Raw genomic sequence first — 25,351 nt, 5'->3', positions numbered from 1 at the left:
TTCGGAGGTTTAGTATCTTCGATGAGTTTTACAAACGTTAAACAGCGCATCATTTGATAAAACAATTTTGACGGTATATCGTCCAAGAAGTATTTATGGTGAATTTTCTCAGGTTAATATTCATGACTACAATAAAGTCGCAACAAATTCGCTAAAGACACGAACCTTGTTACTACTTTCTGGAAAATAATTCTGCATAATTTTAAAACTTCAAAAATTATGGTTTCGGAATTATGCCGTTTAGACAGTAAGATCGATTTTCACCAAACCCCCGCCAAACCGCATTTCTGGCTACGCCGCTGACTTCAAGTAAGTAGAAACAAAGTCGTTCTACACTCGTTCACAAGAAACTTCTTCGAATGCTGAATATCTATTATAATACATTGACACCCCAATTGTATCAGCCAAATATGAATTGCCAAATATGATTTTTTATTGCATCGAACTACAACAATTTTTAGGTAGCTTTCAAGAGGTTATTTTATAGACTTCTTCCAAAATTTGGCGAACCTATTCCAATTCGTATACCAATTAATTGGTATACTTAAGGGTTTATATGTTGCAGATAGAGAAAATACTGAAATTTTCAGCTTTTTTCCTACACAATATTACGAAAGCTTATTAAACAATTTATCCTAATAAGTTTGTGAAAATTATAAACTATTTGAAATTTTTTAATAGTTTAATTTTTTATTTAACCGTGATTTTTTAATAAATAGTGACCATCGCTTCACAACGTAGTCTATTTTTCATGGCTTGCGGTGAGTACGATCTCTCGAATTGCTGAACTGAAAATTATGGAATGGAAAATAATTTTTAGTGTTCTTTACAGATTTAACTCGCCGCGCAGATAGCTCTGAATTAGACCCGCTGGTGCCCTAAGACGATTTAGCTAGATTTTCGGAGCACTGTGCACCCAGTGCATTAACGCATGTGACGGAAGGCTATCGAAAAGTTTCGTGAAAATGAAAATTCCAGTAATGATGATGATTTCCCCAAACGGTTCGTTTTCGAGAGGTTTTTATTTGTTCTTTGGCATTAGGATTAGCGGTAATAATTCAAATCAAGGATACTACTGGGAAGTCACCTTTAGAAAAAGTCGATGTCGAAGTAAAATTTGGAACTATGCACGCATGCACTTCAGAGATAACGTGATATCAGGAGCTGGGATTTCATTTCAACGCTTTTTTTGTGAAAAGGGCGATACTTACAAATGTAAACATAAGGCTTTTTTCATACATGCGAATGATAAATAAATAACCCCTTTAGGAAAATTCAGTTTTCCCACCACAATTTGGATATTTTATTAACAGAGCATTAACAATAAATCGTTGGAATGTCTATTTTATGGGCCATTTTTTCGCTTTCCCATTGATTTGGTTTGAGATTTCTAGCACTGATGTTGTCCTATGCTGATTTGAGCGATTCTCTGAGTCCTGCCACTATCCCATGTAGTATGTGTTATCAAAAACATCGCGAAACATCAAGTTCTAAATGTTCTCAAACGATATAATATCCGAAGAGAGTGATAAGAGTTATAAGAAATGTCTCATCACACTGTTAGGTGGATTAAAAGCGTTTTTTTAAAAAAGATTACGAGAGGTCGACTGCTGTAAGATGTTCTATAATGATGTGTCAAATCTCGACGAGTCCGTTGGTTTCGGAATCTGCAATCCAAAGTACACCGCTTTCTACAAACTCAGTGACCATGATTCAGTTTAGCTGCTATTCAGTATACCCTTGGGGTCATCGACACTTTACCCACAAACCATTGAACTGGTAAAATAAATTCATAAATAGAAGGAAATTGTAATTTTTTTGAACCCTCCGGAAGTCGCGCAAATGCAAATGCTCTAAGACGATTTCGCTAGATTTCCAGAGCAGCGTGCACTCAGTGCACTAGCGCGACTGCCGGAAGGTTAATGAAATTTTCATATATTTTTTCCTTTGATCTTTTATAATCGATGTTTGACAACATTGATTTTTTTTATGAAAGAGATTTTTTCAGATTACCATGGTTTGGGTCCCTTCTCATTGCTCATTGCTGTGACATTTTTGAAAGACCAATTTCCTTCAACGATTTTTATAGTATTGCTCACCAGAGAACTCTCGAAAGTTGGCAAATTAGATGGAGCAATGGGCAAATAGAAAGGTGGCTACATTCGATAATCCCGAAGGTGTCGACGAAACCTTTGTTCAAGGGGATGGATGTGAGCCGTCGTTTCATTTGTGTTGTGTCTCGACTCATGGCGCATCACTACACGCTGGAAGCGCATCTTCGACGTATTGGGCTCGTGGATAGTGATATCTGCGCTTGCGACAACGGCTATCACGATATCGAACATATTGTCTGGGCGTGTACCGAGTATATCTCTGCCAGGTCTCAACTGACCGATTCCATTCGGGCCCCCGAGGAAGATCGCCTAGTGTTCCAGTACGAGAGTTTCTGACATGTGATATTTCTTATTTGTCTTTTATGTAGCTGTTTGTCTTTTTTCTCTCTGTTTTTCAGAAGTTACCTATCCCCATTGTTGGCGCCAAATGCCAACCGTTGCAAAACTTGCACCAACAGCGAAGTTTTTGGCCCTGCATAACTAGAAGTACGGTGCTGGGGGCGGTCTGGAAACCATTGCCCAAAATAATGCTCTGCGAGTCCAAGAAGGTCATGGTGGCAGAAACCTTCCGTTTGCCAGAAGGCTGCAAGCTTGTTTTCTTTTTTCTTCCACTTGTATACCAATTTGTAGTCCTAGTTATAAGATAGCTGTAATGTTTGCCATCTTGAATATAATATTAAAAAATTCTAAATTCTATTCTCCTAGTTTTAAGATATTTAAAATAAAAAAAAAACAAAAAAATGAAATTGGTGCCGTAAAGCTCACGTATTTGCGCTTCTCAATAATCAAACTTATTAAAACACCTTGGATTTTTGATTTTCGTGTTCTTTGACCCATCCTACTGCTGAATGTGTTGCACTTTTCATAGTAGTAGAATCTAGCTCGTAAACTTGATTTTCCTTTTTTTTTTTCATGCCTTTCGTTTTACGTAAATTATCGCGAATTAAACCGATACCATTGGAGACGATCGCAGAGCAGTGGAAGAGTCATATATCATGAAACACTCATTCACGAAGAGAAGAATAACGAAAGAAGGAAAAGAGGGCGTGCGGTTCCTGAAATATTTAGGCATTTTTTTATTATTTCTGTTATAGAGGCTTTAACCTTAAGGTCACTCGTCGCTTTTTTCGAGTTAGAAAATGTCTAACCCTATGTGCGGGGTTGGGAATCAGACCCAGGTGAGCTGCGTACAAGGCAATCGATGTACCAACTCTACTATGCTCGCCCTCAATTGTGGCATTTTCTGGCATATGTGCAGTAAGGTAGAACGTGACATAGCACACTTTTGCTGAACAAAGAAAAAAGTGTGACTTAGAGAGGGCTATTAAAGAAATTTTTAACATTTTGTGACATGGGGGAAAGGTTAATAACGATGTTAGCCGCGAGGTCAAAAAGTGTACTGCGGTTTCGAGTAGGAATTGACACGGACTTTAGCTTTATGGAAATCGCTGATACTCCCTGTTATTCTGCAGGAAACCTATTAGCAAGTGCAGGGTTTGTGTGAGAGAAGAACTACGCTCAATACTCGGCGGTATACTAGATAATGGAGAATGACGCAGAGGCATGGACTACGACAGTATACCAAGATACTAACATCAGTATGCTTATAAAGCACGACAGACTTAGCGACGTATTCCAACAAAAAGTTTTGTAAGGAAATAAAGATGATTAGTATTCGGCAAAATGGCTTCGACCAGTTGACTTCCGTTCCGCTAATTGACCCTTTCGTCCAAATGGTAGTTGGTTAAGTGACCGTTAATTAATTTCGTACTTACAGCTATTTTTTCCAGTTCATTAATTTGACACGTCACATTACGTTAATGTGAAGATCCCTAGTAACAATTGTGGTTTTATGGTACTCTTGAAGAGCTTCTTAGAATGCACTTGTAGTGAGCTATAAAACTCGAATTGCTACTTGGGATGGTAATTTGCTTCATTTTAAATTAAGTTATCTTAAAAGTAGGGATTTACTATTTCACATTACTATAATTCGACTATTTATAGTGTAAAACTGAGAAAGAAACTGTGAGACTAACTTAAAATGCAGACTAATAGATTTAACATGGAACACAATTCTTTGCCAGCTTTAACGTTCAATTTAAATTTATTTTCAGTTTTGATAGATGTCGCAAGAAGGAAAATTTCCTCATAGCGATATGCATGTTTATCTATGGCTAAAATTGGAATCAGGTTGATATAAAAATGGGATCAAATAATAAGTATTTCTAAAATGCTATCAGTTAATTAGTTAGGTCGTTTGCGTTTCGACTTCGTGTCATCAGAATTCGACACTAACTTAGTGACAGGACTAAGCTAGCGCCGGATTAATGTTAGCTCCAAAGACGACAATTTATAAATTATTCAACTGAAAAATAGGTGAGTACTCTAATTATATTATCCCAAAATGAGCCTGAGTGCAGTAAATTTCAATCTTTACTAGTTTAGTCAGTTGACCATATTTTGTATAACCTCCTTACTTTCATTAGAATGCACTATTGTTTGAATCCAACGGTGAAATTTGAAAATTTACTGCCGATCAACGAAATCCGTGGTCGAAGAAATTACTTACTAGCAATACCCCATGCCGACTCCAACATCAGCTTATTGCGTTGATTTCTTCCTTTTCTAAAAGGGCAACAGGTACCCATTAAGGAAATTGCAACAGACCTCAGAGCATTGCAGGTTACCGTTTTCGTTATTGTTGTTTTTACCGTCGACTTCATCGCTCGCAGTCGAAAACCTAGCGGCTGCACAAAATATCAACCCCAACCCCTTGAAGAAGAAAAAAGCGACAACAGGTCTTCGGTCATACCCCAGTCTCCAGCACCGAACAGCAGCTGGCGGTAGGTAAATGTTGCAATATTTTGCCGCGGTCGCTAAATCTCTTTCTTTCTACAAGCAAAACACCTCCTTCTCCTCCTTCTTATTCAAGTCATCATCATCATCATCATCATCCCCAGTTCTTCGGGCCGCTTCTACGGAATCCCATCCGCTATTGTACTGCTTTTAATGATTTTGCATGTTCTCTCATTAATAAATATCGCGTTGATTAACCCCACCACGTCTGGTTTGACGACCATAACCGCGATGCCGCAGAGTCTCCCCGGGTGCCGCCTGCCTGTACCGGTGGAACAGAGAAAATATGACTTCCAGCTATACATACAACGTTGTTGACCTAGTGAAGCTGAAGCGATTCGCTAGTCTAAACAGTAACAATAGCAACAACAACAACAACAACGAAATGAAACATGAAACAACAACCGATTATGAAATTTTCGTTGAAGCCAACCAGTAAACTAATTGGGCTCCAGGAGGAGTGGGGGGAGGGGGGCGAGCTAAGATTGAAAAACTTTTGAACTCTTCGCAAACCGGCTGGACAAAGACGTAAAAAAAGAGCAAGTCCTGGTGTCACGTTGGTCGCGTTGGGTTGGTTGCTCAAACAACAGGATGATTCAATCTGGGTTCAAGCGACATCAAGTATAGGGGGCCTATATTTTCAATAGGTCACGGGAATTTTATTGCTTTTGCCTTTCTCGAACAATATGCCCTGAAATGTCGCATTCTTCCGATAGAACTCGAAACAAATATGCAACGGTTAGCGAAATAAACTGTTCCTGCGCAATTCGTCAAGTTTGAAGTTTCAACAGTACGTGGTCGCTCTTTCGCTCGCTCGCACTGGACACGCGAGGAGGAAGCGATAATAACGGTTCTGGTTGTAATCCAAGCCGACCGGGGGTAGAATTTCGTGGATGATTCGCTTTTTTTTCCTCAATATAATTCTGCGCAGCACGGACTGACTCAGTGAACGATATCGGAAAGCGAACCTCGATTGAATTTGCCTGGGAAACTTTGGATTCGGTTTCGGTTTTTCAGGTCAACTGTGGGGGTTTTGTTACGAAAACAATGAACTTATTTCCATCCAGTTGTCCCAGTGTACTTATGGGCTAAGGGCTGATTTCCTAATCAATGCTTAATTTTTAAACCAGGTTTAACGCACCGGTAAATCATGTTCAAAAACTATTTTTCTCCACTAAGAAGAAAATTGTTTAAAATTACATTTGCGCGTAAAGGTCACATAACCTATAATTATATTAGTTAAGGAATTTGCGTTTCGGCTTCGTCTCATCAGAATCCGATACTAACTTCGTCACAGGACTAGACGAGACATTACACAGGACTGGGGGCTTGCTCGGAAACACATCGCGATTTAGTTTTTTGGAGCTAGCGTAAATCCGGCGATAGCTACGTCGTGTCACTAAGTTAGTGTCGAATTCTGATGAAACGAAGTCGAAAAGCAAATACCACAACGAATCTGGTTTAAAAGTTAAGCGAGGGTGACGAAATCGGCCTAAAATCTTTAGAGGAGCAATTGCAATTGTACCATTGTAAATAAGGTAGGTGAACTGTTATAAACATCGGACGGTATGTTTCTTTGGAATTATAGCAATTTCAAAAAGGATAGTATTGGAACCTTATATACCATTGTCGGTGTTCCTTTTTTGCAAACGTAGCTATTCTATTTGTATGTTGGGATTTTCTTACCATAAGGCGTTTAGATTGAGACAACTACTTGGACGTAGAATTGCCACTAATCCGAGCCACAGAGCAGTGGTAAAATTTTCTAAATAATTCGACAGTGCTGTTCTACATTTTTCTGTACATTAAGCATCGTCAGAATACATGTTCATTTCAAGGAATTCAAGCATTATTAGTAGTGATTTTCACTGCGGATAGTTTTGGTTGTACTGAACTTAATCTATCAAGACCTAATTTGGAATCGAGCGCAAAAAAATTGCTCTTTGCGAAGCTGAGGGTTTGCAGCAACAATTCGTACACAAACGTTAAATGAGTTCATGTTATAGATAATTGAATATTTACATTCGCAATGAACTTGGTTGAGGTGGGCATATCGTAGTAAGTAAGCCGACTGCCTTGTACGTAACTCACCAGGGTGTGATTCCCATCCTCCGCACATAGGAATGGAACTGGTGTCCACTAAGAAGTCGATATCACTATTATATTTCTCCAAATATCGATGATTATTATATGATCATCGGTGAAACCATACGTCGAAAATCTAAGATCGTTTTCGTGTTTTCTTGGTGCTACACCGGTGTAGTGCAAAAAAGAGATAGACTGATTACACAAAAGTTTGAAAGAGTGTAGCACCGACTACACCGGTGTAGTGCAAAGTCAAAAACGAAAACGCCATAAGCTGATTATTTTCCTCAACAAGCCATCGGCGACAAGGTTCTATAAAAGTGATGACAGCACACCACTTTGAGACCATCCCCAGACGCTCACTTTTTTAATCTCTGTTTCTTTTAACGATGAGCACAGATGTCGGTTGCTAAGCATTGCGTGTATACAGTTCGCGATATTTAAAGATACTCCATGACCTCGCATTACTTCCAAAATAGATTCGAGTGACACGTCGGCAAAAGTACCAGCAATTTTAAGAAAAATACCTACACTTCATCGCCTTTGCAAAAAAGGTTTTTTAATGTTATAGACAACATGGTGCAACAGGGTGGTAGTAGACTTCCCTTGCTGATATGCGTTTTGCATAGTATGGCATTGCATGAAGCGGGTGCTAGCCCAAGCTAACATCCCGAATATAGTAGCCGATTGAACATGCAACTGATTAGAAAAGGAAGTTCAGACTTTTCGATCTAAAACTCTTTGTCTTCTCATAGGTAAAGCGGCCACCTTTGCGAATAAATTTTACAATTATTATCCGCTACGCTACTATTTGAACTAGAACTGGAATGATTCCTGAAAGGATTCTGAGACTTCCATGGAGCAAAACTTCCAAGTGCCCATTTGAACGATTCGATTGACACAATTCTACGAAGAAATGGCCAAGAATCAGAACTACCCGAAAAGAAAACAGTGACAGTCGTCGGTGATGGCTCTGTATAGCCTAGCAAGTGTGTGTGTGTCAAAAAGGCAGTAGAGTACTTGGTCTTCGCCAAACTAGTCTTTATCATAAGCAGTTCCAATTGAACTGAGAAGAAAGTCTTTCGATTTATAAAATAGCTTCTTAAAGGAGGTTTTCTTATCAGTCAGCTTCAAAAAATCGATTTTGAGCATTAAAAATATCTTACTCCACTATATGGGGCTAGGTGTCATTCAAAAATCTAAAATTTTTCTTATGTAACGAAACTATGTAAGGCATGCATGCTTATAACTCCGCTATTACTAGATGGATTCTAATCATCTAAATACTAGCTGATTCAGAAACGCCTAAATTAAATATTGTTAATTTAATATCCGCGCGGAAAAAAATAGTTCCCAAATCCGTGAATAAAGTACTGTGAATTATGAACCAATCACGTTTTCACATTACGAGAACAGGACCATGAAAATGTTTTATAATTAGATTCAATTTCCCTTCAGTAACGCCTACATAATACTTTTATAAGTGGAGACAATGGTTTTTGTTTTGTGAATCTCTGACACAGTTTCCGCCATATCATTACCAAATCGATTTTCTGTGCGTGAACTAGTTCACAACAATATGTATATTATTCAGAAAACCGCTATTCATAGATTTAGGAACATTCATCAGAATTTGATTATACAACGTGAACTGATTCATGATTTATTACATCTTGAACATAATCTGGTTTTCGAGGTTGTAAATTACTTCGCCAAATCAAAACATATTTTCTCGTGTTCTATTTCACGAAACTCGGAATATTAGTCATGAATCCTTTCAATCAATGGACCTAGTTCATGATTCCTAAAATATTAGTCACGATTCAATATCCACGCTCGTGAAATAGTTCACAAAATCATCAAATATTATTCATGTAAACGTGAACTGATTCATGATTCCTAGCGGATTAGTCAAGACTCACTTTTTATGCTCATGAAATAGTTCACACAATCGGAAAATATCATTCATGCATGTGTTAACTGATTCATGATTCCTAGCGAATTAGTCACGACTGACCATTCGTGGATTTTTCACGACCTCATTAAATTGTATTTATGTTTTCGTGAGCTAGTTTCCCAGCATATTAGTCATAATTCACCATTCATGCTCGTAAAATAGTTCATAAAACAACATTCTGCGAATCAGTCACATTTTTATGAACCAGTCCATATTGCCACGTTACTCCGAGTGAAAAATCCGATAGTAATTAAAAAATAGCACATCACGATAAGAAGAAGAGAAATGACGAATTTCATGGTAAAACAGCTGATATCATGAACGTGAGTTACATTACTCTCCGTGTCAAATTCGAAAATGAACTCAAGAATAAAATACCACGATATTGCACATAAATTACGAAAATCGTGAATAATATCCTGAAATCAGGAATATAAATCACACTACTCGTGCCTGGAATATCAAAAATTGTGATTAAGGTCCTGAAAGCATGAACACAAATCAGTGTGACTAAAATATCACGATTATATAAATTACAAAAATCGTGACTAAGGTGCTGAAATCATGAATATAAATCGCGCTACCCAGCTAGAAAAATCCGATAGTTAGCTTATGAATAAAACTTCACGGTAACGTGATTAGAAATCACGAAAATCGCGACAAAAGTCCTGAAATACTGAACATTGTTTGTATGTCGGTTATTTTTGTTGATATACCTCATAAAAACCAGTGTATCACCAGTGTATGAATAAGAACCGCAAGACAAATTAAACATGCGCAGGGAACAATCACAGAAACCCAACCAAACATTGGAATGTAACGCCATGTATAATTTTGAGGCGATCAAGTTTTTTGAAAACACAAATAGTTTCATGGATACGAACACCAATAGTTTCATGAATACTTCAGGAAATATTTATTTATTCATGAGTTTATGAGAGGATTTTTTTCCATGCGCAATAAAAGTAGTCTATTAAAAATCGGTACAGTTGGAAAAAAATGGAAAATTAATATTCATGCTTTTTCAGGTAGACCCGTAATAGAAAGCCCCTAAGGGGCTCATTCGAAAACGAGAGATTTTAAATAGAGGTACTGCGTATCTATATTTGAATCATTCGTTGCTCGCATGCAATTCGAGCAACATCATGACTACAATGTCCGGACGGTACAACAAGTAGTAGACGCTGTGGACCTTCAGCAGTGGTGGCATTAACCCGCACACAGCTAATCCGTATGTACGAACCTTTCGTGTGCCAGTACTACTTGCATCCGCCTCCCCGCTGTATGCAAAGTCCGTAATGCGGTCTTCAACGCGCTGTTCGACCCGAAACCTTTCATACACACATGAGTACTGAAATGCGACAGGTTCGAGTCGCGTATAAGCGATCTGCAATGTGGACGGGTAGGGTGATTCCGGATTGAGTTCAACACTGCAGGGTGTAACGTGTGAGTACTGCTTGTTAGCATATGGCGCTGAAATCGAAGGCCGGAGTGTGCTCCAAAACAATCATCGGTACTTATTTTTTAAAAGAGGAAGAGATCATCGACGACACACACTTCCTTTTGGATTTTGGCGCCCTTTGTCCACAAATGCAGAAAAAAGGTCTGAAAAACTTCTATTTTTATCAAGACGGAGCACTTTCCCACACCGCAGCCGCTACAAAACAAGTTTTTGCAGAGCAAAAAACCCAGAACGCGTTGTTTCAAAAAATGGTGATTTGGAATGGCCTCCTCGTTCTCCGGATTGAACGGTATCAGACTTTTTTCTGTGGGGTTACTTGAAAAGTAAAGTTTATTCTAGCAAACCTAAGAACCTTGCCGAACGTGATACGTTTTTTATCGCTAAGTTATATGACAACCTTCTTTTGTAGGTATTTCTAAAGCACGGGCGGACTGAACTGGATTTGCGCCTTTGCATTAGAAATACCTACTGGTGCTAGTTGGAGGTTTTTAGTCAAAGACGCTGAATCCCTCTGGTATAAAAGCTCGCCATCTATACCATTTATCTGTAAGTGCCATTCCAATCGAGCACGCGATCTTTCAATGACCCTCGTTAGAGAAGGATTCGAAGAAATTTTTTCTATCTCGGATTTAGTGCTTTTTACAGGTCTTGTGCTCGATTGGAATGACACTGTCAGGTAAATGGTAAACAAACGATAGAGATGGCGTCTTTAAACCAGAGGGATTCAGCGTCTTTAATTTTGATGGACGAGCAGGATTGAGTAATGTTAGAGCAGTTTTAGTATTGATTCGTTTTCAAAAAGTTGCGAAGGTAATCTATAGCAATTCTTGGTAGTCAACCCAAAAGTAATCCCATCTGACCAAAAGAAAGCACTGATTGGTTTTGATTGTTGTCACAGGTTTGCAAGCATTAGTATTTAACATCAATTCAATTTCATATTCTGCAGCGTAGAAGTTTATACAGGAGCTGACATTTCTCTGGACTGAGCAAACTAATTTCTTTGCTTGTTTAATGTTTATTTTATCAAGTACGGAACTACTCACTGGGCATTTAGTGTACGTAGGCAATACGCATGGTCTTATCTGAGTGAAATGATGACTGTGTTTATCATGTATGATGATTGAGAGTTGACAGTTCGCGAGAAGAATTGAAAGCCAGTTATCAATTGCGACAGTTATATCAGCCCGAAGAACAAATGCATTATCATTTTAAAAAATTGTTGTACTGAGTACTTTCATATACTTTGGAGTAGTCCAATGATGATCATGTTAGACATATATCTTTATTAGTATAAAATATTACAGCTTGATTATTGAGTGAAAGTAGGCTAAACCAGCCACATTGTTGTTTTAAATTAAATTGGTTTCTTTTCGCTCGTATTGTCTACAATCTTGTTCTAGTAGTGAGTATAAATAACCCGCGCGCATGACTTACAAAATTCGTCGTTTTAAATATTTCGTAAGTGCTTATTTTATACCGTTTAAGTGCGCTTCAGTTAGTATAACTAAGCGTGCGATTGATGATAATATAAGAATTAACATGTTATTCAAACGTTCGTGGAGCAAGAAACCAATACATAATTGTCAATTCATTTCTTATAATAATAATAGTAAAGTTAATACACGATAAATAATGCTAATAAATAATTAGCATATCTGTTTCTATAAATGTCTCGAGACAGTGATGGTTATTGCTTTTCATTATATTGTATTGTTCTTGAAATGTCCTGTTTCGTCGGAATAAAGGAAAAAGGAATAATAAAATCGTGCACATGCCGTTTGATTCAATTAAACAAGAGCAATACTTCCCGCTGTGGGCTGTCCGGAGCTTGTTAAATTGCTTTTTTACAAACCGAGCATTTCCAAATTAATTCATCAAACGACAGATCTATCATAAATTTTCAGCAGCCAACTGCCCAGAGCAATAAACACATGATAACACTTCGTATCGTATCGTATTACTTATCAAGGTGAATCCAGTTTTGTGTAACTCTTTACCTTATCCTACTAACAAAAACTCGATCCTGTAGCAAACGTGGAGATGCAGAGGTATACACGGTCTCCATAACAACATTGGTTACACTAACATTCCTTTCCGTCCCCGATGACTGTAAGGATGTGGCTGGCACCGTTTTTTTTTTCATTTCAAGGAATAGAATCCTCGAAACGCTTGTTCTGGTCAATTCCAGAGTAGCAACTACAAATTGTATGGTCATCATGCTCATGCTCATAATATTGACAGTTATAAAACTGTAAATTCTAAAACTAGAACAGTAACTGTTTGAGCGGGTGTTTTTTGTTTAAAATTCGACTCAAAACTATTTTTCCCTAGTTCATTGGGCAGCCCGTTTGAGAAGTTTTGATTCATAGTTAATCCTATAAAGGATCCCAAAACGGGACCATTCATAAGCCGCGTAGACCGAAATTTGACACTTGTTGACCCTCCTTCCCATTTCATAGGCTACAAATAGACTTTTACCAACCTCCCTTCACAAACTTTCCTAAACTGTACGTAAACTTTTCGATTTGTTTTGTTTGTGGAAAATGTGAAATTATTAAGAGGAACATTATAGTGTTGTTGTTATTATTATTGCTATCTATCAGTTTGTAATCGGGCTGTCTCAACAAACTATTTCTGCAACCTATGTGCATTAACTGTACACCTACTGTCTCACCGTTGCACTTGACAGTATGTGCAGTGTTTTATGGTCACACCTATGACCGAGCACCCGGCTTCCCATGAGCGTTTTGACGGCTCAGAGGCTGTCCTTCCATGTTGCTCAGGGATACATGGCTCCTATTCACAGCCATGCATACATATATACATTACATACTATTTGGCACAAATTTAGAGTGTGTAACGTGGTGTCATCTAGTCTGCGTAATACTATGGAAAATCATCCTACCATCGCCTTGGGGTCTACATCATATTGGCAAATTTCCCATTGATTCCACTTCTGTCTCTTCATAATCTCCTTTTTGTCTCCTTGGTCCGAAGCGTATCGATCAATCGGCTATTAATTGATGCGGTAAACATACCGTAAAACGGGGTATCTTGGATCACCGGGGTAAGTTTGATCAAATGAGACTTTTTTCTGTAACGTACGATATGGTGATTCCTCCTAACAAAATCATCGAAACAAAATACAAACTATATTCTAAACATATTCAGCATCTACCGGCAATTTTGTCATTTAATGTACCTTTTATAAACACAACTTCAAATTAAAAATGATACAACTTTCATGCATCGTTTCAATCTGTTCAAACAATTCCTTGTATATTAATGAAATCAACCAACTTCATCTGAACTGATCACTTTTTTCGAAACCTTAAATATTTATGTCGAATAATTTATTTTAAATTTTTTTATGGCAAACTATTTTATTTCGACTCTTTTCCTGAAAAACTCGATAAAAGTCGGCCGTATCCTTCCAGACAATTTTGTTTTCTTACGAGACGACACAATATCGGGCCATAAAATCGCCTGCAGATATGCAATTTACACAGCATTTGGAGCATTATTTTTTATTTCGATACACATAATTTGCTGATCAAAGTTATCCCAAAAACAACGAATGAAATATACAACAACTTTATTTTATTTTAATTGTAAAACGAAATAAATTATCAAACAATTTGGACGTTTTCAATCTGTGGGTACCAGTATTTGTTTTAAAAATGCAAACAAATACATCTACCTGATTTGAGGAAAGTTATTCGAAATGTAGAAAAATTGATCAATGTTGCCCCGTTTTACGGTACTAGCAATATTCGTCGTCACTAGCGAGTACTTTTTCCTGCAACTGTGCTGTTTCATCTCTATCTTACAACAGAATTCGATTATCCCTGTTCTAGTCATTATACGTATTCATTACATTATGGACCAGGCAAACCCTCATTTTTTTGTATTATCATTATGCTGGGTAGCTAGACGAGTGAAGGCCTTTGGGGTTTCACAAAAAGAATCTCTGCCTATAGAGGACATAATAAATATTTATCCACCATTCCCCATAATATTTCCTTGAATGAATAGACTCGAACAGACCATTTCTGAGCGCCGGTGTGCTTGGTCGAGTTAAATAATCATAAGAACAAATCCTGAATAATTAACTATCTCTTAGGTGCCAGCCCTGCACTCCTTTCCTGAACTAGCCTCATACCCACGGTCAAAAGAGTCGACAACTAGTAGGATCCACATGTCCCCACCCAAGCGAATGGATCAACTTGCCAGTAGGAGCACATATCTGCCAACCTAGACTTCGAATCAGTGAGAATGAACCATGCCAGTCGAAGGCCACAGGCCCAGCACCATCTCGTACAGTTCTTGTAATTAGATGAGTGTTAGTGCTACTTACAGCTTTCAATTCAATGGTAGTAAGCAAGTGTCTCATTCTCTCCTGTAAAACTCACTTACCGCTGCTCATCTCTTTCGGAATTTCAACGCCGTCGGTCGACCGTCTCATAGAAGAGATCTCTTTTATCGAATCCTTAATTTCCGTCGGAACTCGTATATCAGACGCCCAAGGGCTTCTACTGGCTCTAATATCAACTATCTGAATCGAAAGCGACATTATTTACCACATTAAACATATTCCCTAATCCTATAATCAACTAAGCTGCCCATAAAAGCAGAAGAGTCCTATATGGATTTTTGTCGAAATTGAATTATCTGTTGGATTGTATTCTGTATTACCACTGAATCACAATGCACTAATAAGATTACCAGGTTTGTTTAGAAAATATCGAAAAAAATACCAAAACATGGTCGTCTCATCCAAAAGGCTCAATAAAAATGTAAATCTTGAACAGCGTTTTTCTCGGCTTGCTGTTTTTTCCATATGGGACTCTTATGCTTTTATGGGCAGTAAGGCTGTCTGTCGATTCTAGCGCAGAAACGCTAATGATGTGACCATCAACAATACGTCAGACAACCTTGATTGACCCGCTTCGACACCAGTTTGGTCTTACCAAGCCGTAACGCGGGTGGCGGCGTGAAAACTGCCGAATAGGGGTTGAGAACAGCTTGAAGTAAGATCTGATGTTGCCTCAAATGTATATGATATCCAAGACTGACTTGGATAGTTCCATCGAGCCTAGTTTGCATACCTTACATAACGAATCACTGTTCTCCATTCACCAACATCAAGAGGAACATTATAATGTTCAAATAAAAATTAAACATTTATTTCAAGTTTTTTAAAAAATAAGGACAAAACATTGATCAAATATGCGTTTCGCATAGATTTGTTATCTACGACTGCTCAAATCGATTAATATTAATTCAAGTAAATATAACATCAAAATATGTTTTAAATGAATCTACGTGGTTTATGAACGACCTCAAAATGCTATCAAAGCTTTGTCTCCTGTTATTTTTTTTAATCTTAATTCTTACGAGACGTAATCCATGACACAAAATTGTATTCTCTTTTAATTTTACTATGTCCTTCTAATCGGAAAATATTTAAACTGCACTGAATAAAACAGGAACGATCAGAAGTACGCCATGAAACGTTTGAGAACCGCTGGTGCTGCGCTACACAAGCACAATTAATATTGATTACGAATAAATAACGCAAATGTGGAAACTCATTAGGTTAACTATCTAGCGGCGGAAGAAAAACCGTTAAAACCTACAAATTGTCACGTTTCGATCATTTCTCAACCAAATTCATCCCGCGGCTTGTGATCCTGGTGCCTCTTAGCGTTTCCCGGCCGGTAACGCCTCACCGCTTGAGCAGGATAAACAAGTGCCAGGAAGTCGATTATTATCGTTTCCACTTCACCCTCGACAACAGGACCGCAACAATTTCTGTCAAATTTCCTAAAGTATATTTTTCCTGTGTCTTCTGGTTTTCCGCGCGCGCTGTGACACGGGAAGGGTTCAAGTGTTGATTTATCTCGTTAACTCGTTACCCACGCTTCTTCTGGTGAGATGCAAAAGAAGGAAACCGAAAGGATTGACAAGCGTCACTGCACTCTGTGCTCAGCGGGAGGAAAGGATTAATGGACCGGAGTTCATTTTCCTGGGAACGCTAATGGATTCGGGTTTCTTTTCACGGGTCGAAAATGCACTTTATGAAATAATAAACACACTAATGACAGCTCTTTGATTGCGTGACTTTTCGTGAGAATTTTTCTCTCGTTTGTTATGGGTGAAAAAGCATGGGAAATTCTGTTCTAACCAGTGATGCTTTTTTCTCGTCTCTCTCGTTACAGGTAAGGAGCAACAATCAAATCGGTTCGACAAGGTTGATCAGCCGCCCAGTGGAATCAATCAAAATTCCTGGCTGCCCTTTGTCGTTACCAGTCGGTCACTCATTAAAATACTATTCAAATTGACCAACTAGTGAGGGCTTGCCATCGGAGCGAGGGTCCTACTCGCACGAGCCACGCGGGGACAAATGTTGATCGGAAAAAGATTAATTCGTTGTGCAACGAAGTCATGTGAGCGAGAGCGTTTTGCACCTGGATGGAATCTGCATGTCAAAAACAGAAACAAAAAAAACGGCAGCTAGCCACAGTTTCCACAGGGAATACATGCTGCGAATAAGGTGGACACGGCCCTGATCTGCGGCACTGTAAAGGCGGATACGTATAGGCTTCAGTGATTGACTGTCGTTGTCGTTGGCGAAGCTTGAGTCGTGTGCCTTTTAAATGCGGCCATATTTTGAAGGAATTTAAGTTTGAGTATTCGACTTCGAAGCGAGATTGATGTGATTTGATACCCTGCGCTGAAGCGTTCGCCGGTGACCTACTGAAAGGATCAAATCACTTAAGGGTTTAACAGAATGCTCCGTTACTGTCGGAGCGTCAAAGTTCGGGTTGAAAAGTGTACCAATCCGAATGGACTGCTCTCTTAGGCAAACTAGGTTATGTTGTCACGGTAGCGTTGAAATTAATCGAATTGAGCCTGACGCTGCGTCAGTGACAGAGCATTCTGTTTGACCCTTTACGCCTTCTCAGTTACTTCGGGGTCGAATCGGTTCAATCGTTTGGTTTGGTAAAGTGTTTTCATTTTTGACTATTATTAGCCGTCGATTATTATTGGTCATTACGGGGAACGTGCGGATTATGATCGCAAACTCCACTGGTTTGGACTTGCGTCAGGAAAATTATAGTATTTCAAGGGGCGAATGTTTACCTATTAGCCTTTGCGGCGGAGTAAATTATAACAGCTTGAAATTTGCTTGTAATAACCTGGGTTGAACACATACAAGCGTCACCAAATTTGCCCCGTTCTAGTGAAAGCTAAATCGACTGACATTGAAAGAAAGTCCCATCTAGAACTAAATCTGCATATCCCTGATATATCTTCACTTCATACCTTCCTTTCCCTAGTCCAGGAATGCAAGTCCACTCAAGCGAACGCACATTTGTGGCCTTACTAAATTATCGACAACCACTTGTCAAAATTCAAGTGGTCTTACGGAATGTTGTAAATGTTACCGCAGTAGCTGACATTGCACCCCAAACCAAGAAACCACTTAAGACACAGGATAGCTAACTACATATTTAGTCCTACATTGTCTGGTGACAACGTTTAGGGAAAACACCCACTTATGGAACACGTGTGTGAGCAGCGGCGGCACACAGGCAGCCCTTTTTCCGCCCCGAGCCTGCTGCTGTCCGTTGGTTGGCATCTATCGGGCAATCGGTAGGAATCTGTTCCTCGATATGTTGGCTTTATTTGCTTTTATGAAACACATGCTTGCACTTTGTCACTCTGTCGAGCGCTGTCATTAGAGTTGTTTGCTGCTGCTTTTGGCTGCTAATGTAGGACCTCGGTGACACACATTCTCGGCCCGCCTGCCTGCCTGGTGAGAGAGAGAGAGAGAGAGAGAGAGAGAGAGAGAGAGAGAGAGAGAGACAAAGCTAGCGGGGCGAAGGAAGAGAAGGAGAAGGTCTCAGAGGTTGCGTTTTGTTCCTTTCGCGAAACGCAACCTCTCTTCTGCAGTGTCCCAGTCGTTCTAAATACCACACTGTGGCATTCTATACCCTCTACGCCAGAATATGTAGGTATGCGCAGATACGGTCTCAAGCTGCACTGACAGCATAACCGCAATCACTGCTGCGCGTGCACACTCCCGCCAAATGAGGTGACATGTTGTGAAAATGCCTAAAGCAAGCCCGGTGTTGATGTTGTTGTTGCTGCTGCTGCTGTTGCTGCTATTGTTGTCGTTTTGGAAAAGGTCTTGTTCTGTTGTCATCGGCTCGACCGATTCGCCAAGTGTCTGATGAAGAGAATGTGACTCAAGGTTTCTAATAGGTTATTTGACTTTTTGAAAATGGTTGCCAGGTCTTTGTGAGCAACAAATAACAGCTGGATGTTTGCCACCGAATTGTCGGAGCCTAAAGGTGCGAACTCATGAAAATAGTAGCTAGTATATTGCCATCATTCTGTTCATAGCCATATTATCGATTGACCTAAGTTGCTTGAAGCAACCGATTTTGGAATAATACTGTCCACTAATTGTGCTACTGAACCATGAATACTTGGTATAATACAACTACTACTGATACTAAACAGTAGATACTTGGTAAATCTTCATAAATTCATGAAAAAACAAATCACGATCTTGTAAACTGTGTGGTTTACGAAAATCGTAACCAAGTTCATGAATCAATAAACTTCGTATCCATGAAATTACTTGGGTTTCCGAAAAACTTGTTCACGATTTTTGCTATGACATTCGAATGTTTGGTTGGGATACTGTGGTTATTCCTTGGACATGTTTAATTTTTATTATGATTCTTGTTCATAATTTTGGGATACACTGGTTTGTATAAACTATAACAACGAAAAGAACATTGAACAACTCCGCCATTTTCCAACCGATTTTGACAGATAAACACAATTCTGAAACGTCAGTTAGTACCATTTTAGCTGTGAGTCGATTTACACCAAAAGAACGCGCTGAAATCGTTGTATGTTTCTAACGGGCTGCAATTTGGTGTCAGTTATTGACGAGGAGAATCCGAAACACCAAAAACCAAACTTTAAATATTTTTTGACATTATGGATTATCTAACGAGTATTAACCAGGTCAATCGTGACCCATATACTAAGAATTATGATCCAGGTCACGAAAGCATGAATAATATTCTGACCTCTGTGAAATTGTTCACGTGAAAATATTTAGGTCATGCATAAAACTGAATATTTCATGAAGTACACCATGAAAGAGGAAACGTATTTTATGATTTGTTGAATTATTTTAAGAGCACGAATGGTGATTCGTAACTAATACATTAAGAATGATGAATTAGTTCACGAAGCAGGAATGGATTTATCAGTAATATTCTGAGTTTCGTTAACCTTCCGGAAGTCGCGCTAGTGCACTGAGTGCACGCTGCTCTGAAAATCTAGCAAAATCATCTTAGCGCACCAGCGGTTGCTCATTCAGTTGGACATTTGCGCGAATTCCGGACGGTTAAGTAGCTCACGAGCAAATTTCCAGATTTTTTTTGATTTTGTGAATTAATTTACAACCACACAAACCCGATCATGATCCAGATAAAAATCGTGAATCCGTTCACGTCGTACAGTTGAACCGTAAACGCATAACGTCCGAACGTCTTGATACCATTGGTGTGGCTTTTTTAACGTTCGTGACCAGGTTCATTCCCGAAGAGCTCGAGCGGTTGTATTTTAGCGGGCAGGGTTTGAATTTTTTCTTTTCGTGACAAAGAAGTAAACGATTTCCTCCTACTTCGACTAACAAAAGAAAATCAAATCATACCGGCTTGAACCTTCGTTCGAGCCGGTCACAAATCTTGATAGCTCCTGGTTTACCTAGAGTTTTTCAACAGCAACAGTCTTTCTCAAGGCTATTTATATTTTCGCTCGATCAGTCTTTCTCAAGACTACCTATATTTTTTCGACAATTAGTCTTTTTCAAGACTACCTACTTTTTCTATACTATGTTGCGTTTCGGCTTCGCCTCTTCAGAAACCGACACTAACGTATTGTCGGAATAGATTAGCGCCGGCTTGACGCAAATCCCTTAAAACTAAAACACACTATGTGTTTCAATCAAACGACTGATCAAACGTGATGTCCCGTTCGAGCAGAAGTTCTGTTTATGCCGATGAGACACAAGTGAAGCCGAAACTTGTCTTGGCTTAGCAGGCCTATGCTTTTCTACTTTTCTCTATCTACTACTATTCTACTTTTTCTACTCAATCAGTCTTTTTCAATACTAGAACATTTTTAAAGAACAATTCAGCCTAAAGAAATATTTAATTCTTCCAACATGCCTGGGTCCTCCCAGAAAGGCCGTGTGCCAAAAATTAAAGCTAAACGGATCTTCTCCACCCGAAAATTCAATTGACTGCAGCAACTCATTCGATGTTTTATCCGATTGTGAAGTTGATGAAATTTCTAAATTTCCTCGCATTGCGCATAATGCCAATGAGAAGAAAACGCAATCATCTTCGTCTATAACAGTGATGATCTCCGACTTCAAAGCCTTTCGAACTGAGCTCTCGACGTTCCTTCCGGACGTGAAAGTCTCTTTTCAAATTGGCCGATGAGGAGAATGTCGAGTTACAGCGAAGGAATTGATTGGCCACAAACGACTACTCCAGTATCTTACGGAGAAGTTATATAAATTTTATTCATATGATTTCAAGACAGATAGACCATTCAAAGCTGTCTTGAAAGGGCTACCACAAGGTCAAAGTTTGGATGAAATATCCAGCGAACTGAAAAATTTACTTGGCTTTTCTCCTTCACAAGTTATTCTTATGAAGAGAAAGGCTAGCGGCGATAACACGCCAGTACGCTCTGGAATTATCCAGGAGCTTTATTTAATTCATTTTAACCGTAATGAGGTTAATAATTTGAAAAAGCACGTTTTATGTTCCACGTGCGAGTAAAGTGGGAACATTACAGACGACATGGGGGCAGAATTCAAAATCTGACCCAGTGTCGTAGATGCCAACGCTTTGGGCACGGCACAAAAAATTGTCATTCGGATTCCAAATGTATGATCTGTGGTGATAAATCGCACACGAAAGATACTTGTCCGGTGAAAAAAACCACAAAAAGTTTCAAATGCGCTAATTGTAGCGAAAATCATAAATCGAATTTCTGGGGTTGTCCTGTTCGAGAAAAAATTATAAATTCTCGTTCTAGATAACAAAAACAACAAATAAAAAATGTACCTACTTCTTCAGGTACACTTCAAGAAAACACGCCCAAACGTGTTAATCCGATTCAAAATAGATTAACAACTTCTTCTACCTCCGTCACACCATCCTACAATGGTGTGTCATCTTATGCTTCAGTGGCAGGTAGCATGGCCAAAATAACGGCTACACCTACCACGCCCTCAATCTCGTTTGCACCCAACGCTTCCTTTAGTCCAATGGATTTTGGTAGCGTAAGGGAAGAAAAATTAAAATACCTACAAGAGGCTATGCTACCTATGATGATTGTCATGTTAAATTCTACCTCCATGTTTGAAGCTTTTCAAGCGGGGTGGGAATTTGCTAACAAAATTGTAATGAAATTAAAGTTTAACAATCACTTTAAATAATCATTTAAATTTATTAAATTGGAATGCTCGTTCATTAAAAACTTGCGAAGTCGTACTTTTCAACTTCTTGAGGATACATAATGTGCATATAGCCATTGTGACCGAAACTTTTTTAAAACCAAATATTAAATTGAAGAGTAACTCTAATTTTGTTATTCATCGATTTGATCGAATTGTTGGATTCGGCGGAGGAATCGCAATAGCGGTTAATCGCAGGATCAAACATTCCGTTACGCCATCTCTTGACACCAAGGTGATCGAGAGTTTGGGTATCGAAGTTGAAAATGATCTTGGTATCATTTTTATTGCCGCAGCCTATTTGCCTTTTCAGTGCACTGGCGAGCAAATTAATTTTATTGAAAGGAGACTTACAAAAACTTACAAGAAATCGGTCGAAATTCTTCATAATCGGTGATTTTAACGCCAAACACCGGGCCTGGAATAATGCTCAAAGCAATTCCAACGGTAAACTACTTTTTAATGATTGCTCTGCTTGTTATTATTCAATTTTGTTCCCGAATGGTCTTACATGCTATTCGTCTGTAAGGAATCCATCAACAATTGATTTGGTTTTGACAGATGCGAATTGATTACACATGCTGACTTTGATTCTGATCATCTTCCAGTAACTTTTTCACTTGATAAACAGAAAATGATAAACAGAAAATATTTATTGAAGAAAAATTTTGGGCCGTCATTTTAGACCCACCGAACTAAAAGAAATTGAAAACTACAAGAGGGAAGCTCTATGGGGTTGCACGTACTGTAGACGTAGGACTATACTACTTAATGTACAATATTTATTTTCTTAGTACATTTAGAGTAACAATAAATCAAATATATTTCTTACCGTAAAACGGGGGAACATAGATCACTTTTTCAAAAGTTTTTTGAATAACTATCTTCACTTGAAGTAGATGTGACTATTTGCATTTTTAAAACAAGTACTGGTTCTCATAGATTGAAAATATTCAAATGCTTGGATTTTTATTTTGTTTTACTATATAAATAAATTTATTTTGCTCTAAATTTTCATTCGTTGCTTTAGGGGTAGCTTTGATCAACGAAATATGTCCATCGAGAAATTTGTTGCAAAGAAAGTTTTCGTCTTTGCGCAACGAAAGCACAGATTGCTATCATGCAGGTAACCGCTAACAAACAGGGATGCCACATTGAAGCCTGTGTTTCGGTCAAAAAAATTTTTATACCATCTGTGATAACTGAAACAGGAAAAAAATCTGTGATAAATTTCCGAAAAATCTGTGAAATTTTCATCAAAATCTGCCACCTGTACCAAAGAATCTGTGGTTAAAAATTGTGAAAAAATCTGTGACATTACAGGAAAATCTGTGAATATGGTAACCCAGCTAATAAATTAGATTTACCTACCTACACATTCGCCTTAAACGTTGAACCCAAGCGCACAAAGCAAGATGAATTAACGCTGATGATGATGGGTAGAGCGAGAGAGACAACTAGTACCACGACACTATGTTAACCGTGTTTTCAAATGGAGCTCGAATGTACAAGCGATTTTGTGTACGAATAATTGTGTTTGAGATTGTACATAAAAGTGTGCTGGAAACGAGCACAACACAAAAGAAAGCATAGTATTTGAAGGGATAAGAAATAGCAGTCGCGTGTTTAACAGCACTGGGTAGCATACTTTCAAAACCAGTGTAACGGACTTCTAACTCAGCTACACTGGCAACTGAGCTTTTCCGGCCAAATCCGTTCTTTAAATAGTCGATGATAACGTCATCTGTCATCTGTCGTGCCGGACTTGAGAAGCGCTATCTTCTGTGTGTAAATGCGCGATATTTTGACTTGGTTGTACATTATTTAAATTTTTAATGCCATGATGTCAAAAGAGAGATGGCTGAACATTAACACGATACAGGCAGCGATTCTAACTGTTGTATTCCGGTTTGAATAAACGTTTCTCTACTGCTTCCTACTACTAGTGATGCCTTAAGGGATGATACTGAACGGTCGTTGAATAGGTTCTGGTTTCATATGCCTGGATATATTGTTTCTTTTGTACGTCCGATTGAAGTTGATCAAAATGTAGTCCACCATTAGAAGTGTTGATTCTGTTTTACATCTGAGCCAACACGCAGATCATGAATATCAAGATGCTGCCAGAGAAGCTCCGTGGTTGCCCAGCGTGTTATCCATTAACAGTTTTCGATTCTTATTAGCGAATAATTCTTGAAGCGTCCAAAACACCCACCTTGTGTTTCTCAAATTCGGAATTTCTTCGTCCAGGGCGTTTTTGATGTGATTTCTGATAATACGAGAACAATCGCGTCTAAATTGCGAGGCCGACGCAGAATACCGACACGAAAGAGAGATACTTTCGAATCATCTGCTAAACATTACTTTAGCTGGCTTCTTTTCTTCTTCTTTGTAGTTCCTACGAACTACATGTCTAGCATCTGTGATTGAATTGTCGGTGTGCCGATGCCAGTGTATTTATACACTTGGTACTGTCAGCTCTTGGTTCATGCGTCTGCGCGATTCCTAACTGTGTCACCGAGTATTGAGTATATTACTCAGGTTTTTTACGCGGTTTTTTTGCGCAGTATTTTTTACGCGGTTTTTGAAATTTAAGCAGATTTTTTAATTTACACGGTATCCAGGCCTGTATCCCCCGTGTAAAAAAACCTGAGTGTACTTTCAAACACACCGAGCACTCGATGGTCTGTTTTCTCACGCTTCATGGCCATACAGAGCAACAGAGAGTATCAGCGATCGGTGTAGAGTAATTTTTGTGTACATCCGTGGGCCGCAGAACTAAGAACTACGAACTACGCAAATCGTAGAAAATCCTATTCGTAGCCTCAATACACTTTTTCACTTCGCTAATTAGTAACCACCCTCGTGGTCACGTGCAATTTGTGTTCCAAGATATATTAATCCGTCGACAACCTCGTACCGTACCCACATCGATTATTCGCACGGATCGTTTGACCAGCTACCGTATACTTTGTCTTGTCAAAGTTTACAGTTAGACCAGTTTTCATAGTCTCGCCTTTTAAAAGCCCAAAACGCCTCTTCCACTGCTCTGCGATCGTTTTTTGTGACGATGGACAACCCGTGAAGCAAAGAAGTCGAATGTCTATATAGTTAATACTCCCACGAATATCTATATAGGGATACTCCCACAAGCCACTTCAAAAAAGGTCGGAAAGTGAAACTAGTGCAACAAATTTCTTCGTATAGCATTTATTTTGAAGGGCAAGAAAAATTGTTCAATGTGAACCACAAATCTAAAGAAATTTTTTGTTTGCCTTTTTTGACCCAAAACTAATGGAAATTTTTTCATTAAA

This window comes from Topomyia yanbarensis, chromosome 3, assembly GCF_030247195.1.
Source record: "Topomyia yanbarensis strain Yona2022 chromosome 3, ASM3024719v1, whole genome shotgun sequence".
Taxonomy (NCBI): Eukaryota; Metazoa; Arthropoda; class Insecta; order Diptera; family Culicidae; genus Topomyia; species Topomyia yanbarensis.
Note: the sequence above shows the minus strand (reverse complement) of the source record.